Below are 20,148 nucleotides of genomic sequence, written 5' to 3'. Positions count from 1 at the left end.
AAGCCATCATTGCAACTGGCAGTCGCAAACAACGAAAAGGAAACCGAAAAGTGGCCCAAGAAATCCTTCAAATTCGTGGAAAACGAGTTGATCAAAGGACAATCGGCCGATATCGAGAACGAGAAGGTTTGAAGCCATTCCACGTCATTTGCAAACCATTGAAAACTCAAACACACGTTCAAGATCGGCTTTGGTTGTGCGATTGGTTGTCTGAATGGACCGAGGAAGATTTTCTTCATTTGGCGCCATCTGACGAATTCTTCGTTTATGCCATTCGAAAACCGAATTTCCAGAACGATCGAATTTGGGCTAAAGACGTCGACGACATCGCCAAACATGAACGATATCGACAAATCGTTCGCAATCCGACTTGCATCGGGATTTTCGTCATCTTCACAGCCAAGAAACTGCATTGGGTTTTGAAGGATAAAGGGGAATCCTGGGATGGCAGTTATTTCCGTGAGAAAATTTTATTGGAGAATGTCATTCCATTTCTCAGTGATCCAGACAATGTCTTGGTGGTTGGTGAGGCTGTCTTTCTTCATGACAAAGCTCCTTGCATGCGTGCAAATGCGACTCAGCAATTGTTAAAGGAAAACAATGTCGAATTTTGGGGCAATGACGTCTGGCCGGGAAATTCGCCAGATCTCAATCCGGCAGAGAACATTGGGGCCATAATTAAGGATGAAGTGGAAGCTCTGATGATTCAGGAGCAAGGTCAAAATCGATATTTGGTTGAAACTTTGAGAATGAATTTGGAAACTGTGTTGAAAAATCTGGAAAATCGAACGGAACTGTTTGAAGATTTGTTGTGTTCTTATCCACCTCGTTTGAATGCTGTTCGAAGGGCTAATGGTGGTCATACTGACTATTAAATCGTGTCAATAAACTCAGTTTTTGATGGGCTTTCAAATGGTGTATGAATTATTTGTGTTGTTATTACAAGTGTTGCTGTGACCCCCTAGGAAAAGGTTATGCCCCGCCCTGTAGATACTCAAGGTAAACCGCTCCAAACTCGATTGCAGAAAATGTGACTTCAGCAACAGATGCCTAGAATGCTCTACCTGACTCCATTGTTACATTCTCAAACCCTCACAGCTTCAACCTTAAACTGTCTACTGTGGACCTCACCCCATACCTAAGAGGTCCGTAAAGGGGGTGTGCATAAGCGCACTAGTGTACCTACCATCCCTGTCCTACTGTCCCCATTTATTTGTCCTCACTTCTTATGTATATACTTACACCTGTTTATACTCAAAAGTTAACAAGTATAGTTACATTCATACTTATACTTGTTTTCTCACATATGCTTGACAAACTTAAATAAATAAATAAATAAAAGAAACAAAAGAAAGGGCTGAGAAAGACTTATAAAGCTTCTTTGGGGTTTAGTTCTCCGCTTGACTAATTTTTTAGAAAAAAGTTTACTCAGCTCGGATTGTGATAGAATGCAGCAAGAGAGGAAGGACATAGGAAAATGTAATGAAGTATCCTGAAATCAAATTGGCTCCATTCCAAGCTACAGTAGTGTGATTGATAGATATAATTTCTCTGTCATTTGGCGACGTGTGGTAGAAAACCTGCAGAAAAACCAGTACATCACTGCCTATCGATATTATGGGGCATGAATGGTACTATTCAGTAAGGAACAAGAGGAGATATGCTTGAGGCAGGATACAGATAGGTAACAAAGTAATAAAAATCACACTGGTATCATTAAAACAGCATTTTAATTCCAAAGCGGAGAAGGCCCATGGAATACCCTGCATATTGGAAGGCTTCCAAAGGAAAAACATACTATTTTGTGAAAAAAATATGTCATCCCTTGTGATGGTGATGATGATGGATGGACAGATTTCTGAAGAACTGTAAGATTCAATAATACAACTGGGAAATCATGTAAATATTATCAGGGCAAATATATACAGTGGCAACACGCAAGACCACCAACATTCAGTTCGTGGGCTAGAGCCAATGCTCCAGAAGGAGCCAAACTTCCTGAGATTATTTTTATTCACAGCATGCTTTGGAGGAAATAATGCTCAGTTTATTGGGAGAATGTCGTCAACCTGATGTTTGACTTTGCAACAGAGCAAGAGATTGGATCCAATTATTATGATACGATTAAGTTCCTTTAGTTACCTTCCCACCAATTTGGATTTGTGTGAACTTCCTGCAGCACCTAATTAGGTGGTCCACTCTTTCTTCAGCTTCTTGGCAGAGGTGGCATTTTCTGTCTGTTGCTGTCTTCTCAATTCTAATTTTGTATCCATTTGTTTTAAGGCTTGGTCTTGGGCAGCCAAAATTAACCCCTCTGTCTTTTTCTTCAAATTTCCAACTCTTAGCTATTGCTAGGTCTTGTTATTATATGCTTTGCCTGTTATTTTCTTTTTTTTAAATGTACTGATCATGAAATACTTTGCCTTGCCATGTCTCTTTTCTATTTGCCTTTCTTGAAGGCCAGTTTGGTCTCCCTGGTATTCAATATGCCTTCATTAGATTCAGTGCATCTTCTCCTCTTTCCTTCAGATATTCTTCCAATGCCCTTTTTCTTCTTCTTCAGCTGTCTGGCATATTTATAGCATCCCATGTCCATGTATGCTCCTTTGTAACTAGAGTTGTTAATATTATGGTTCATCACACAGTCAACCAGAAGTTTAGAAAGGAGTTGGCATTTCGAACCATCTGAATCTTTTCTTTGCCATAGTCAGTGGTAGGATTCATTTTTTTTTACTACTGGTTCTGTGGGGGTGGCATGGTGGGCATGGCAGGGAAAGGATACTGCAAAATCTCCATTCCCTCCCCACTCCAGGGGAAGGTTATTGCAAAATCCTCATTCCCTTCCAATCAGCTGGGACTCAGGAGGCAGAGAATAGACCATATATCATCACTTCCTTCTACAGGGAAGTTGGCTACCTTATAGCATCTGCAAAGAGTTGTTGTTACTTCTTGACTCAACAGAGCAAGCATCGCTCTGCAGAAGCCACATGGCATTGTCCTGAAATCTCCATTGGTAAACATATGACATAAATATTAGGCAGAATGAATGCTTTTCTGTTTATGTTGCTTTGATGTGCTGTATATATACAACTTTTGAAATAAAACCAGCTTTGTTTAAGATAACACAAAATATGCTTTGTGGGGGTTTAGGAGGTGATAGTATTCTACGCCAAAGCTTCTTGGGATGAATGATGATATTTTCCCATTTTCTTCCCACGCCTCTCTTGCTACACAGTTATATTTATTTTTCATTTCTCAACCACTTAAAATCTGTGTTCTGTGGAATTTTTTTGTCCAAGGAATTCTGTTCTCTGGAATCCTAGTTCATTTCCTCTGACTTGGTCCATTATTGTGCATGTTTTCTAGGCTTATTTTTAGCAGTGACTTTTTTTCTAGCATCCATGTTTAAGCAAAAACAGATTTCAATCAGTGTACCTTTGCTCCCAAACATTGTCCTTCAAATCTTACCATCAAGCAGTCACAGCCAGATTGTCCTAAGAACGCTATCTTGATGATGCTTTTGTCAGATAAATGCTCTGACACACTGATAGATTTTACTAAGACATACACATCTTACTTTTCATTTCTGTCCCTAATCTGTGTCCCCATTTCTTCAATTTCCATTTTTCCTTTAACCTCTCAATTTAGTGGAAAAATACAGAATAGTTGCACATGAGGTCTTTTAATTGATAGGCTAAGAATTGCTCTGCCCTGTCAGTAACAATAAACTAGCCAACTGACTGCTGCCTGGATTTTGTCCAAATGATCTGCAAAACTCATTGGAGAAGGGAGGCGGAAATTCAGGTTGGAATTGAATATGAGCAGGAAGGATTATGCTTGTAAGGAAGGGAACTCTGCCAGAGGAACCATAAGCGGTTCCCAGGGGACCAGTAGAAAGCAAAGGTTATTCGCAAGGATACTTGCAAGACTGGACTTCCGTGGAAAAGGAAAGTTGTTCCAACAAGTTCCAGAATCCAAGAGAATGTGCAGATGTTCTAGGCAACATCCTCTCTCTGAGCAACTCTTGAGCTGAAAGGTTTGCAATTTCACTTGGAGACTTACAGCTATTTAATTCTTTCCTCTACCAAAGAGGTTGTTGAAACACCCCACGCTGTGGGTGACTGCGGTTGGAGAGGTGGGCTCCAGCTTAGACGTTCTGGCTTAGGGAAGGGAGATGTCTGCTTGCAGGTTCTCTGTTCTTACTCTAGGCTCAGATCATGCCTCTCAGCACATGAACAGCTGTAAGATTCCTGGGCCTCCAGAGGTTTTTTACACTTCTGCTTCAGACACGGTTTCCTGACTATCGCTGGAGACGGGTCATCACAAGTTTAACCACAGCCCAGTTGTGCACTGACAGTCTTTAAAGCATGCCTGAATGTGGCTGAACTCATAAAACATTTGACTTAATTCAGACAATGTTGCACTCCAGGTTTTAAAATTGACTGAGCTCCAACAAGTAATCATGGCCATAATTATATAATGATACAAAACGAAGACAACACAGGGTATGTATATGTTAACTGGGTTTTAATTCTAGTAAACCTATCCATGGGAATCCAACCAAGATATAGCCATTCAGAGACTTGGGAAATGGGAATATGATTTAGGGATAAGGTTAGCCGTTCACATAAAATTTCTCTGTCGTTGTTAGTTGTGGCTAAAAGAAATGTCTTGTTTGCCTCAAGTAAGCTGAACTTTTAATGGTATTTAAATGGCTGCCTATATATGCTCAAACAAATTTCATGAGACTAGTCTAGTCAGCTATACTGTATATTCATTTTTAATTATGGTTGGTCTTGGGACTACTTGGATAAAAATAAATTATACACAATTAATTAACAAACATACAAGCACAGGTCATCTGCCTCTTTGCTGCTGCTGCTGCTGCTGTGTGTGTGTGTGTGTGTGTATGTGTGTGTCAGTGGTGGGATTCAGCCAGTTCGCACCTATCTGGGAGAACCGGTTCTTAACTTTCTAAGAGGTTCAGAGAACCGGTTGTTGGAAGAAATCTTCTTTTGGTTTTTTTCCGCTTTACAGGGCTAATCCTGTAAGGAAGGCAGGAAGGAAACATTCTGGTGTTGTTTCTAGCTTAATCTTTATTGCCCTGCTTACAGAAACTGCCTCTCCAGTTAACCCTGATTACATTTTAACAGCTAAGAGAAAGTGCCCATCTACCTGAGTAATGTTGAGTTGGCCACGCCCACACGGTCACATGACCACTAAGCCCCGCTTACCCACCTGGTCATTAGGACAGAGAACCGATTGTTAAATTATTTGAATCCCACCACTGGTGTGTGTGCGTGTGTGTGTGTGAGAGAGAGAGACAGAGAGAGAGGGAGGGAGGGAGGGAGGGAGAGAGAGAGAGAGAGTTGTTCTGGACTACAACTCTAGCTGAGAATGAGGAAAATACAGCACAATGCAGAAATAAGTCTCAAATTGGAATTAAATAAATAGTAAATACAAAGAGAAAAGTTAGGCTCTATTTGACAAAATGGTTTGGCCGATCCATGAAAAGAAACATCTGGTCCACATCTCCCTCCAATGTGAGTTGCAGAATCAGCCATCCCTTTCAGATATGCTGCTGAGTCACTCTCCTCCTGTGGAGTCAGCATGGTTCGGAGAGGTGGAGGCAGTCATTGGGGCAGCAGAGAAGAAAATACTGCTGGAAGGGCCCAGGGCGAGACCTGCAATGGAGAGAAAGTCTCTGCGATTGTTTTTCTTAGATGCCTGATAAGGGGAGCTCTGAATGGTGTTCGGCAGGTTCAGATTTAATGACTGTGAGCAATCTATCACGGGGATTTTTATATCTGAAAACCCGGCTAGCTAAGCTAGCCTGTGTTTTATATAAATAAACATATCTCGGATAGAGTGTTAAAGATGTCCTTTTAACAATGTGCAAGCAAGGCTATCTCAGGGTTATGGGTGGTTTATTTTTCCAATTTTCGGTCCATCCTAATGTAATCAGGCCATTTAGGAAACCATTACTAGATCGCACTTCGGAGAAGGAAAGAAAATGTTCTGTTATGTATGGAAAAGACCCTCCAAGGGAATATTTGACCAATCTGATCTGCTGAACCTTTAAAGTAGGCAGTTTGGATTAGGAGTGGGGAGACCCAGGTTCAAATTCACCCTCAACTATGGAAATCTATTGACTCGTTCTCAACCCACCCCACCCCATCGGAATATGGTTGGAGAGACAAAATGAAATGAGATCCCCGTAGAAGCCACTTTATGCTCTTGAAGAAAGTACAATATACCTCCTCAGCATTATCCTCATCATGAGCAACCATTGCATTCAGTGCTTTTATTAATGGTTGAACATGCCTTCAGGGACTTTGTGCCTAATGTTATTACAGACAGTAACCCACACAAGTAATGAATTAAGTTTGCAGTCTGATCCTCATATTACATTAACTGCGGTACAGTATAGACTACGGAGTTGCCTCATTAATGGTTTTGAAAGGCTGAGTCCTCTTCAGGCTGTCTTTGACTCATCTCTAGCCCACTGCAGAGGCAGCTCAGTGTCATCTGTACTTGTTCTATTGTTAGCAGATCTTCCCTCTTCTCCCATGATCTGTCACTGTATAGTATTGGTGGTGCTGGTCCTATGGTCAATGGCTGGGCTCTACTGACTCCCATTGGCCATTTGAGATTCTTGCAGGCAACTTTCTTACCTACTAACCTCACACCTTCATTACTAGTCATTTTCTTCCATGGCTCACATAATAGCAATAGCACTTAGACTTATACTGCTTCAGGGGTGGGTTCCAGATTCTTTTACTGTCGGTTCGCGCATGCATGCACAGTAGTGAAAAAAATGTTTCTGAGCATGCGCAGAAGCAAAAAAACAAGATGGTGGCGCCCACTGCACTGCCAATAGAACCAGTTCAGAAGCATGGGCGGCTGAGTTACTACCTACTTGGCCGAACCGGTCTGAACCGGTAGGAACCCACTTCTGTACTGCTTCATAGTGCTTTACAGCCCTCTCTAAGCAGTTTACAGAGTCAGCATATTGCTAGGTCCTTATTTTACCAACCTCGGAAGGATGGAAGGCTTAGTCAACCTTGAGCCAGTGAGAATTGAACTGCTAGCAGTTGGCAGAGTTAAGCCTGCAATACTGCGCCCTAACCACTGTGCCACCAAGGTGGCGCAGTGGTTAAAAGCAGCACTGCAGGCTACTGCTAGATCAGCAGGTCAGCGGTTCAAATCTCACCGGCTCAGGGTTGACTCAGCCTTCCATCCTTCCGAGGTGGGTAAAATGAGGACCCAGATTGTTGTTGGGGGCAATATATGCTGACTCTGTAAACCGCTTAGAGAGGCCTGAAAGGCCTATGAAGCGGTATATAAGTCTACTGCTATAAGGATACAAACTTGTTGATTAGTAGAAATATTTTTTTCTGTAACACACATACATTATGCCTTGTATTTGTAACATATAAGGTTGCATGCTGTAAGTGCCTTTTGTTCCTTGCAACTGACTTCCTGTGGCACTGTTATTAGGGCCTGTAGAATAACTGGCAAATGTCAAATCCTTGCCATTTGAACTCTTATCAATCTGCAGTCTATGGGCATAGAACTTATCCTGGAATTTAGTTGTAAAGAGCTGTAAAACTGACACCTTTAATATGTCCCCCTTCTGCCTGAGAAGTATCTCACCTTTGATCTGTGCCCTTCACAACAAGGGGCCAAATGGCCAATCCTGGGAACAGAGGAAAGAGATAATGCTGATAAGGCTGGTGAGGAGTATTGTAAAGCCAGGATGTTATTCTATGATGTCTCTAACTGTATAAAAAGGAGCTACACCTTCTCTGAAGGGTAGTTCTTCCCTGCATATCTTTGGGGTATCTTGGGAACAACTGACCATCATGTCTTTAAGCTTTGATCAAAGATTAAACGCTGATTGTTATTCAAGCCTCCATTTAAGTCTTATGTTTGGCTCATTGTGACTTGGATGTTTTCTCAAACTTCTATGGGTCTCAACGTATTCTCAAACCTTACATTACATCTTGTTATTTTGAGGTAGGTGCACTTTGCCTGCCCCTACATGTTTTCCCCTACTTCAAACAAGCTATGTCCAGGTGCTGCAGGCCATGGCCATTTGCTAATAGGACTGCCATTCAATTCACTGTTTTCTGTTTAGGCTATCTTGGAACTGGAGTGAAACTGTAAAGAGTTCTGTTTCCTCTTTTAGTCCAAGCAATAGGTCATATGGGCACAATCCCTTCACTGTATCAATGGTCTGGCTATTTCTGAACATGGGATGGTTCTGCTGCACTTCTGGAAGAGTACTAAACTTGTGTCCAAAACAACCTGGCTGATAGGCTGGTAAATGGGTGAGGAATGGGATGAAGTGAGAAAAAGATCATTCCAACGTACTACAAAAACTTCATCCTGATTCACCCTACACCTTCTTCCACTTCACTGTTCTATTAGCTGGGCTGTTTTTGGACATGGGTTTAATGTTCTTCCAGGAAAGCATTAAACCCCAGTTCAGAAATAGTCCAAATGACAGGTCTCCAGTACAGGCAATCTCTTGGGTGGTATCCTATCAACCTGTTCAAAGAAGGACAAGGCAAAATTTTGATGGCTCGTGATCTGGGTGTGCCGATCTGGAAGATGCATTTAGTCTTGCTGGCAGAATCTTCCCTACCATGTTGTATAGGGCTATCAGACTGAGCTGCAAAAGCTCACTTAACCACTACATAGCAACATAGAGTTTAAATACTTATATTGTGTCTCTTTCCTGCCAGCTAGCAATGATCTGGATTTTTGCATTCCAGAGGTGGTAGCTCTATCATAGTAGATCATCATTGTGGATACAATTGTTTTATCATCCTGGCTTTGCAAAATAAGATGTTTGGCACCCAATCCTCCATGCAGGACCCATTGTCTGTGCCTGACAATTATATCGCATATAATTTTCATGTAACAAAAACATAGCCATAGCAGCTAACCTGTGAGTCATGGCAGAATTACATTTTCAGAAACAACAGTTGCTAGGATTTCTATTCTTAACCCAATCTGGTGCAAGGAAGGGTCTTTTCATGCTGATCATCAAGAGGGCGAGCTACTCAGATTGACATTATAGGATTTTGATCATTGTCCCCCTACTTCTATTCACTGTTCACCTAGGATCCCCAGTGCTTTTCCCAATTTCAGCCTCGTGTCTTCGCAGTTGCTTCATCCTTTCAAAGTCTTCATGAGTCTCCCAAGCACAAAATTTCCAGGTTTTACAGTGCATGATCTTGTATGTTTACATAGTAATATTGCTCTTGTTTTCTCATAGTTTACCAAGCATATTAAGATATGCTTTGAAACCTTAATAAGTAGATAACCCACAGGTTCACTTTTGGCACATATTTTTCAAGTGTGACAGGCTTAGCTCCCAGAAAACTGCAGGTGGTGAGAATTTTTAAGGGAATCATCAACCATTTTCATTTGGCACCAGGTAAAGGAAGTCTACTTTAACTATATCTTGCTTGTTTTTCTTTTTCTCACAACTATTTTTATTCCTTGTTGGAATCAACACCTCTTCCTCAAACAGATGAGATAGTAACAGCTAATCACAGTGAAAGAAACTACCGTTTAATGCAACTTTCGATAGCTCAACACTTTGTAGCTAACATTTTATTTGGGCTGGCCTATTCATTAAAAGTATATCAAGAGGACAGGCAACAAGTAAGTAACATGATTCACCTGCATTTAAGTTTCAGTAAATAACCTCTGGAATCACATTGCAGAAAGGAGAGTAGTCTTTCAGAAATCTTTATATTTGAACCATGGTGGCGCAGTGGTTAGAGTGCAGTACTGCAGGCTACTTCTGCTGACTGCCGGCTGACTGCAATTTGGCAGTTCAAAACTCACCAGGCTCAAGGTTGACTCAGCCTTCCATCCTTCCGAGGTGGGTAAAATAAGGACCCAGATTGTTGGGGCCAATAACCTGACTCTGTAAAACTGCTTAGAGAGGGCTGTAAAAGCACTATGAAGCAGTATATAAGTCTAAGTGCAATTGCTATTTCTAAATTGAAAAGAGGTGAAGTAAAATTGCCATGTCCCATCACACCCAGAGCCCCCACATTACTTCCTCCTTACTGGCTGCTTCAAGGATCTTCCATTTTCTCATTAAGCACTTGAACCTGTTTGGGTGTTTGGGGATTTCATGTCATCTTCAATCATCATGCTTATATTACTCTCTCTTCCTTCTTTTCTTTTCTTTAAAAAAACACAACCTAAAAAAAAAAAGAGCTGCTTCAGAACAGGTTGCCCACTCATAGTAGTGGCTGCATGCTTTTCTCTCACTGCCCTTGATGACATCCAGAACTCTTCCTTGCCTTGTTGAGAGATCCCATGTTTCAGGAATTGGCATCAGCCCAGATAGAGCCCTGTCTGCTGCTTTCAGGGGAGGAAAGGAAGAGCCCTAGATCCTTCCCAGAGAAAAGGCCTCCCTTTCTGGTCTTCTTCTTGAGACATAAACAAACCTCTTGGGCCCTCTGAGAAATACTCAGTCTTGTGGGCTTCCAATAGACACAAAGTTTTCTCACCTCAGAATCTTCTTTTTCCTCCCAGGACGATTTTTTTTTGCATTTTCAATTCAACAATCAGACTGCAGGCATTTGTTTCTACCTCCTACTCGCTATGTGTTTACTAAATCAGGGCAGCTGCCAGAATGGTTTCAATTTTTATCTTCTCAAACAATAAAAGCTAGAAAATTACCTTTTTAGCCGAAAACGGAATTCTTCTTAGGCTGTGCCAGATTGTGTGATTTGCCAGCCTCGAGTCTAGATTATTATGCTTATTAATCTGCTTTCCTGCCCAGTGTTCTTTCAGATGTGCTAGATTACAACTCTCATGGCAGTTTGTTGGAAATTGTTGTCACCCAAAACATCTGGAAGGTATCAAATGGAGGAAAGTTAAAACAGTTAATGTTATGGAAAAGCCTAAATTAATGGATCTGGGTCATGCCATTCTCAGGACTGCTATTCATCTTTTTTAGTTTTTTTAGTGGGTTTTTTTCCCCCCACCTCCTTACAATGTAAAGGGATCGGCTGTTGCAGGATAAAACTGAGATAATGTAGGAGGTAGCAAGAGAAGAGGCCTGCTCTTTTTAAATAAAGCAACTGGCCTTAGTAAAGTTGCTCTTCTTTCCCTATATACTGTATTAGCATATCTTCATTCCCTTCATTCCCTCAGCTCACTCATCTGCCATCTCATAAAGCAGAAAGTCTCTGCCAAGGAAATTGGCAGGAGAATGGCGAAAGTGTGAGCCAAGCAAATAATTATCCAGTTATTCCTATTTGTAAGTGGAAGGTAGTTGTATTGACAGCTATAGCTGGGCCTTTTCTTCACATGCAGAAAGTCCAAATCGACTTGCAAAGTGAATTGAGCAAATTGTGATCAACTAAGGTATTTTCTTTGGCACTCATCATTGTGCTTGGTCCAGGGGTAAAATCCTCCCGGTTCGGCCGAACCAGTAGGGATGATTGTCCTTGGTTCTGCAAACCAGTAGTAAAAAAAAAGCTTCCGAAGATTGTGTGGCTCAGCTGTGAGCTGTGCATCTTTGGAAGCTTTTTTCTGCTTTTTAAAGCATTTTTTCCTGCTGGTTCGCCCAAAGAGGCAGGAGGAAAATGCTTTAAAAAGCAGTGGGGGGGCTGCTGAGAGAGAGAGAGACAGAGAGACAGAGAGAAAGGGAGGGAGGGAGAGATAGAGACGGAGGGAGGGAAGGAAAAAGGAGAGGGAGGAAGGACAACAAACCAAGCACTAGACGCAGCTTCAGAGGATGCCTTGAAAGAGCACAGCAATCCAGAACTGGAAGGGACCTGGAGGTCATCTAGCCCATCCCCCTGTTCCAGCAGGACATTGTTAAAGTGAGTTTCTGTCTTTTGAACTCCCAGTCACATGACTACATAGCCATGCCCACCCAGTCACATGAACCCCCCCCCACCAAGCCACACCCATAGAACCTGTAGGGGAAAAAAATTAGATTTCACCACTGGCTTGGTCCCACTGCTTTCTGAATTTAGACATGAGATCTCGTACAAATGTTCTTTTGTAAGCAGCAGCAGAAATGAAAACAGTTCAGAATATGGCTTCATAGTGTAGTCTCCACAGCTATTAAAGACAACAGTTGAAGCTAGGGTTATTTTCTGAATAGGTTAAGGAAGGTAGCAGTCTTGTTTGACTACAATCCTATACACCTTTACAGTGTTCTGGAACACATTGGGAATTATTACTCACAGCTAAGTGTGAAGGGAAGTTGTGGCTGTCTTCAATTCTGCCAACATGAAATGCTTACATACATGGTAATCAACCCAAAGATAAGAACAAAGGGGATTTTGCTGTGTTTTATGCTGTTCATGTGGGAAGATATTGATTGGCAGCTGTGAAGGGTGGTGGTGAGGCAGTGGTGAGTTTCAAATTTTTTAGAACCTCTTTTGTAGGTGTGGCCTGCTTTGTGAGAGTGGCTTGCCGGCCATGTGACCAGGTGGGAGTGGCTTGCTGGCCATGTGACCGAGTAGGAGTAGCTTGTCAGTCTTGTGACTGGGTGGGCATGGTCAACTTGTAAAATGTGGTGAAACTCACTTAACAACGCTCTTGCTTAGCAACCAAAATGTTGGCTCAGAAACTCTGGCATTTGACGCACGCGAGTCTTAAAGCTGTCAAGTTACAAGACCCTTGCACCCCTAACCCTTTAGAAAAAAAACCCCAGGGGTGTTCAAACTTGACAGCTTTAAGACTTGTGGACTTCAACTCCCAGAATTCCTCCTCCAGTCATGTTGGCTCAGGAACTCTGGCATCGAAGCATGCAAGTTTTAAAGCTGTCAAGTTACAAGACCCTTGCACCCCTAACCCTTTAGAAAAAAAAAACCCAGGGATGTTCAAACTTGACAGACTTTAAGACTTGTGGACTTCAACTCCCAGAATTCCTCCTCTCATTCTTCATCTTGATGATGTGCAGACGGGCAGGGGGAGGGAGCTGGAACCGGTTCTAAACGGCCCTGTAGATTTGTGGAACCTCTTCTATAGAAGAGGTTAGAACTGGCAGGAACCCACCCTGTGGTGAGGACAAAAAAGTTTAAGGAATGGACAAAGCATTGAAAAGGCTTCATTTAAAACTCAACTAGGCCAAGCTGGAGAGTATATATACCATTGAGCCATAATTTCTCCAGCCCTATAGTAATGTGAGCTTTTCATATTCTCATTTTTCATCTTAAATGGACAACTGAAAGCCTCCATGGTGTCAACACCAGCCACTTACAGTATACTCACATTTCTGTGTGTTCACATACACTTAGCCATTTGTTGAAGGGTTCTGAAGAACTTGTAATCTTATACATTATGCTTCTATAAAGGCCAGTACTCAGAAACTTTGTGATCAATGTCACTTATTCAGCTACCTCCCTCAGGTGAGATGAAGATGCCTATCTAAAAAGCCATGTGTTGTTCAACTTTTCCAGCAGACCTCATCTTTATAAAGCTGTCTACATAGTAAGTGAAATCATCAACGATGTGTTAATTCTTTGACTCTGTAGGGGAAACACCACATTGTCAGTATGGACAAAGCCAGGCAGTAGAAGGATACCCTACTGCCTATACTATTTCCTATGATGCTGTAGATGATCTTTTATGAGGAACTAAAGGCCTGTGCAAAGATTTCTCCTGTTGAGTATTATGCGTTTTTAATGCTGTTGATTTATGAATGAGTGAATCCATCTTTCTATACCCACATAGAGTGAGAAACCAAATGAATAACACTAAGCCTATCTGAAGGACATGTCAAACAGCACTGGGCATCATCTACACATTGCTATGTTTGATACTTTTCTATGAATATGTATTTCTATTATCTCAAGTGGAGATCCATATCTATTCCTGGTCATGATTTGGACAGCTACAGGTAGTCCTTGATTTATGACTTATAATGGTTTAATGACCGTTCAAAGCTATGATGCTGCTGAAAAAAGTGACTTATGACTAGTCCTTGTTTTTATGACATTGCAGTGCCCGGTGACCATGTGATCAAAATTTGGATGTTTAACAACCAGCATGTATTCATGAGGGTTGAAGCATCCAAGGGTTATGCGATGGCCATTTGGAGCTTCCAATAAGCAAAGCCGGTGGGGAAGCAGGATTTGCTTAACAACTGTATGATTCGCTTAACAGCCACAATGATTTGCCTAATGACCATGACAAAAATATTGTAAAGTCAGGTGTGTCTCACTTAATGACCTTCACAATACTTAGTAAAATATGTTTTGATGCCAATTGTGGCCATAAATCAATGACTACCTGTACTTTGGAAGAGCAGACTTTGTAGCCAATATACTTTATATGCAGAGCAAAATTGCCTGAACCCCAATATATATGCCAACCTGTACTTTTTATTTCTGCATGTGCAATGCTTTACACAAGTTTGGAATGTTTGGAATGTTTATTTAATTTGTATGCCGTCCCACTCCCGAGGGACTTGGGGCGGCTAACAACCAAAGGTGGGAAGGGGGTACAATAAGACAAAAGACAAACAGATTAAAAAACAACAACAGTCACAACATTTCAAGTGGGGCTGGAAATCCATCAGCCCCAGGCCTGCCGGAACAACCAGGTCTTCATGGCTTTGTGGAAAGCCTGGAGGGTGGTAAGGGTCCAGATCTCCACAGGGAGATCGTTCCAGAGGGCCGGAGCAGCCACAGAGAAGGCCCTCCCCCAGGGAGTTGCCAGCCGACATTGGCCGGCAGATGGAACTCGGAGGAGGCCTAGTCTGTGGGATCTAATAGGTCTCTGGGAGGTAATTGGCAGGAGGCGGTGTCTCAAGTACCCAGGTCCGATACCATGTAGGGCTTTAAAAGTAACGACTAGCACCTTGAAGTGTGTCCGGAGCCCAATAGGCAGCCAGTGCAGCTCGCGGAGGATAGGTGTCACGTGGGTGTACCGAGGTGCACCGACAATTGCTCGCGCGGCTGCATTCTGGACAAGCTGAAGTCTCCGAATACTCTTCAAGGGCAGCCCCATGTAGAGCGTGTTACAGTAGTCCAGTCTTGAGGTCACAAGGGCGTGAGTGACTAAAACAGTAAAACCAAACCTGCAGATTATTGTGCCGATCCCACAAGTGTCCTTTATTACCTGTACACAAGAGGCTACAGTGCCATATTGCTTATATGTGAAAGGCAAAGATTGAAGATTAACTGGCTGTTTAGGATTCCCCCCCCCAAGTGTACCATTGCCCCATAGAAAAATATATCCACAACAGGATATATTTTCCTTGACCCAGGGCAGATGTCTGTTTAAATTTATAGCAGGACAACTCTGCATTTCCTATCTCTTTTTACAAAATGTGTGCAACCATACAGAAACATCCCCAGAAATTCAGAGTATAGTCCAATAACCTTGAAAGGAAGACACAATGAGGTAAGCAAGCAGCAACTTGCAAATCTTTGCTCTACAGGTCAAAACTGTACACTAAAACAGATAGTTAAAGACTGTAACACTGAGTACTAGTGCAGGCTGAACGTGACTTTGGAATGCAATGGATGGAACAATCTTTCCCAACCACCATAGATAGTGCTGCAGATTTCCAATAAAGATCCAGGTTTATCTCTCTATTCCTCCCATGTTGTTCCCATAGAGTTGCCTTTTTCCCACTTTCTGAATTTCTCGCATTCTTATCTTAATAATTAAATATAATTAAGCCTTTGTTTTTTTCTAGTTTTAATAAATAAGATTGGTTAGGCTAACATTGTCAATTATTAAATACGATAGGAGCAATAATTTTAAAAAGTTGAGGCAACAGTTGCTGATTATCAATCTTAAATGTCAAATGATCCCTAGGATGTCAATAGGTGTTAAGTAAATATTGCCAAGCTGATAAAGCTGGCCCCTTGTTGTCAGCAAAGCAACAACAGCTAAGAGATCCCTTTCTCTTGTTATTACATTAATAGATACAAACAAGGGAGATGTGTGGAAATAGCAAAGTACTGTGGTATTTCCCAATCCAAGGTTCATGCCACCAAGTCTTGCAAAAGAAAACTGTTCTTTTCCAGCTAGCTGGTATTGCAGGAGATTGTAGCACTTCTAGGTTGAGTGGAAATAGGTAATGTAAACATTTCTAACAGTTACACAAAAGCTATAATATTGTGCGGGGTAGATGAGGAAGTGCTGTGTCAAAGGCAGAAAAATATTTTTCTTCAACAAAAGGTTCCTTTCCTTCTTCTCTCCCGTAACAGGATAGATTATAATGAGGCTGAGATCCCCTCCAGCGTAGTGTTGATATATTGTTGGCATTAAAGTGCCCATGGCACAAACAACTAAGCCTTGCATTAACGGTCGTGGGAATATGTTTATAGCTGGTGCTCTTGGCATAAAGTAAATTACAGAATCATTTTGTTTCAGGGTTGGCTGGGATTCAAATACCACCCAAGGAAAACGACCAGAAGGCCTCTCTATGAAAGCCTGCAAAAAATTCTCTTTTCTAGTCTTGATAACCTTGCCTGGATCCCATTTCACCTTCTCTCATCCCAGTACCTATGCCCTCCGTTAGTCACACGAAAACTAAGCAATCTTGTTTGAATGTTGGCTACTGACTTGCAACAGGACACAGCAAGATTTTTCCCTGGTGATTTCCTACCCACCTACCCCATCCCTGATATTGTCACAGTATTTTGGAACCCAGGATAATTTCCTGAATGCTCCCTCTCTTATTTGATCTTTTTTCCAAATATTTTACATTTCATCTTGTCAGGAATGAGGCTATCAACAAAATAAAAACTGCTTTTCTTTCCTCTTCTCTGTGCTTCAGGCTTGGGATACACAGCTTTTGGGGGGCAAAGGTAACACTTGACCTTTTATGGATATACTGGGAGGCACAATGTAGGAGGTGACCAGGCTGAGCCTGAGGGAGGGGTCAAATGCATCCTCAGTCTCAAGTTCCTTCACGCCCACAAGAGATCTAAATTCAGTCCACCTTGAATTCCATCATCGACTCTTATCTACAGCCCATTTGCTTTGATGGTTAGTAGTTCTGATTCTTGCAGAGGGCATTAGCATATAACCTATATTCATTTGAACAGCCCAGACCCTTGATTTCCTGCACTTGACATACACAGTAACTTGTGGGCATGGCCAGGACAAAGTGGTAGGGGATGCCTGGCCAAATTTAATAGAACTGATGGTACCCACTCATTAATTTTTCCTATTTTTCAGATTAAAAGCTACAATTTGAGCATCCCAAATTTTGAGAGGGGGGAACAGGTGGCAAAGAGGTATGGATTATGAAACATTGCATTAATCCTTCAAAGAGTTATCCTGCCTGTAACCAAAACTAAGGATCACTATGTTTAAGCTTCCACATCTTTCTAATATGGGTCCACGCTCACATAATATGCACCAAGCAGTCTTGTGCAAAATGAAAGAAAATATATATTTCATTTTGAAGTGTGTGTGAGTGAGTGAGTGAGTGAGAGAGAGGGGGGGAGGGAGGGAGGGAGGGAGGGAGGGAGAGAAATTATTGTCTATTTATGCATACTTCAAGCCTGTAAATCCTATCACCAGCATTGATTTGCTCTTGGGGAAATAATGCAGTTATACCTTAAGAAATTGTTACAGTGAGAAGATACCAGAAATTTTTACAGTTATATTTGCTTTTATTTATGCATTATTCCAATAATAAGTTCACAATTAGATTTGATGCAACAGAAATCCATTCACCATAAATATATCACTATGTCTGACAATTGAGGCTAACACTTCGTGCTTCTAGTGAACTTAACCTTAACACTGTCACTGCTCTGACATTTGATTCAACTTCTCTTATTTCCTTCTGGCCAGCTATGCTTCTCACTTGTCTGTATTCATGAAATTCTGGGGCTCTCTGCTCTAACGCCATTTCCAAGTGATTTAGGAGGGTCTAATAGCATCATCCACAGTTATTTTGGCAGAATAATTATTGGATGACTCTGCAAGATGTTATAAGCACTACTGTAGTGGGGAAATGACCTACATGGATTTTATTGGTTCCAGAAAATGACATATAATCCAGACAGCAGCATGACCATGGCCATGGAAAGGATATTTCACAAATATCTTAAGTAATAAACTTAGGTCCTCTCCCCTTGATTTTTATTCATTTATTTAACAAATGGACATAGCTTCACATCTACCAATGGAACTCTGGGTGGCAAGCAAAAGTTAAAGCAGAAAAATCCTGTTACAAAACTGGGATGTATTACAGACTGTCTACAGTGGTATATACTCAAATCTCTGGGTTGGATCCTCTGGTTTCTCTCTGGATCCTATTTCTAGCAAGGTTTTAAAACTTTCTGTTCCTAAAATGAAGGGTTATATTTTGTCATCTTTAGCATCCCATAAAGATAACAAGATCACCAGAGAAAATGCTTGCATAATTCTCTTGTTGCAATGCACCAGCCCCAGATTTTTTTCTCAACAGTTTTGCTCCATAGGGGCTCAATGGGAAACAAAGTGAACATTCCAGCTGTTAGGGGTTTGGTGAAGAATTAATAAACAAAAGAAATAAATCAATATATTAATAATAGGAATTTTGTGTCTTACCCTTAGCAATCTGAATATGTATGGACTTCAATGCCCAGAATTCCCTGGCCAGCATGCTGGGGGAGAATTCTAGGAATTGAAGTCCACATGTTTTCTAATTGTTAAGGGTAAGAAATATTGCTCTAGAATGAAAACAAAATTTTCATAATTAAGGACCTTCTTAATTTAGCTGTGTTCTTCTATTCTTGGGTACATTTGAAGCAGAACTTCTATCCTGCTGCTAGGTTTTCTTTTTATTTTAGTTCAAGGCCACCTCCTCACTTGGCTCCAGATTTATATCCAGCATTGACACTGAGATGAGCAGTGGAGTATTAAAAGTGTTGAAGATTAGTATTGCTACTGACCTTCAAAAAAGCACTGTTAGGTAAGCTCCCACGTTGGGAGAGTGAGTACATTCAGAGAAGCGTTGTTAGAGTTGTGTTCGAGAACACACAAACCAGCATACAGAGACACTGCAGTTTAAATAGGCTTTTACTATTACTATTTACTGAAAGTGCTATCATGCAATGAATTACATAGAAGAGAGATGGCAAATCTTTGGGGCGCAGCATGTTAACAATTCAGAAAACGCCAAACCTGACTCTCTTGGCACGTCATCTCTCTCCTGAACAAAAAACAAACAATTCTCTAACACCCTCGCCTTCCCCCAATCTCTCTCTAGGCCTGTGATGACGAACCTATGGAACGTGTGTGAGAGGTGGCACACAGCACCCTCTCTGATGGCACGTGAGCCATCGCCCCAGTTCAGCTTCGCTAGGCATGTATGTGTGCCTCCCACCGGCCAGCTGGTCCCTGCCGCACATGCGCGGGGGGCAGGGTGTGTGCATGCATGTGGGGTGTGTGCATGCACTGGGCAGGTGGGTGCATTGCATTTTGAGGGTTCGGGTGCACATATGCTTTGGGCACTCAGTCCGGAAAAGGTTAGCCACCACTGCTCTAGGCCATCTTCAACAGAGGCACTTGGTGGCCACACTGAAATTGAGCCTGAAGTAGAGTCTGCAGCCTAGTAGTTTTGACTCTACTCCAACTTCAGCCATAATGTCACCACTGCCTTCAAAAGGCATGAGCCGTAGGGAACACAAGATTGCCCCCTCCCAGGCCAACCCTCTCCAGGATCTGCCACACATTGCTCACCTCTTGGTGGTGTTCTCTTTCTGTTGACAGGCCCCTATAGCCTACATGAGGCTACTCCAGGTCATATGAGGCCTTTGTTCTTAAGTAGCTTCAGAGAATGCTCTTTTGTGAACCTGCGAACACTGGCTGAAAGCATGCACCATTTTTTCATGACTTTCAGAGGCTTTAGAGCCTGCGAAAGAGCACATTCCATTGTGGCCTGGTCACTGCAGCCTCCAAAGATCAGACAAGAGTTGAAGAATAGTTGTTGTTGGGTGTTGGTGAACTTGGAACCCAAACAAAGGTGTGGCATGTCACCTTTGACATGTGTGTTATAGGCTCGCATCACTGAATCAGTTTTTGTAGGTAAAATTCCTACCAACCTGGCATATTCTAGATGTGTTGGAACCAGAACTCCCAAAATTTCCAGCCAGCATAGCGTGCAATTCCAACACATATTAAAGGCATTTAATTGCA

The 20,148-nt window shown here is 41.9% G+C and overlaps 1 long non-coding RNA gene across 1 annotated transcript; it reads right to left on the bottom strand.

The window, feature by feature from the left end:
- Positions 1 to 5,368: 5,368 nt before the first annotated feature.
- On the bottom strand, positions 5,369 to 19,916 carry LOC106551058 (uncharacterized). Its single transcript, XR_001313710.2, has 4 exons — positions 19,693 to 19,916; positions 10,714 to 10,885; positions 7,657 to 7,699; positions 5,369 to 5,684 (listed from the first exon to the last, which is right to left on the bottom strand). It is a non-coding gene; the product is annotated as an uncharacterized LOC106551058 (long non-coding RNA).
- Positions 19,917 to 20,148: the final 232 nt, after the last annotated feature.

Source organism: Thamnophis sirtalis, unplaced genomic scaffold (assembly GCF_051295495.1).
Source record: "Thamnophis sirtalis isolate CommonGarterSnake01/CBP01778 unplaced genomic scaffold, rThaSir2_p1.2 scaffold_3, whole genome shotgun sequence".
NCBI lineage: Eukaryota > Metazoa > Chordata > Lepidosauria > Squamata > Natricidae > Thamnophis > Thamnophis sirtalis.
The sequence above is the reverse complement of the archived record's forward strand: the minus strand, read 5'-3'. Positions and strand labels throughout refer to the sequence as shown.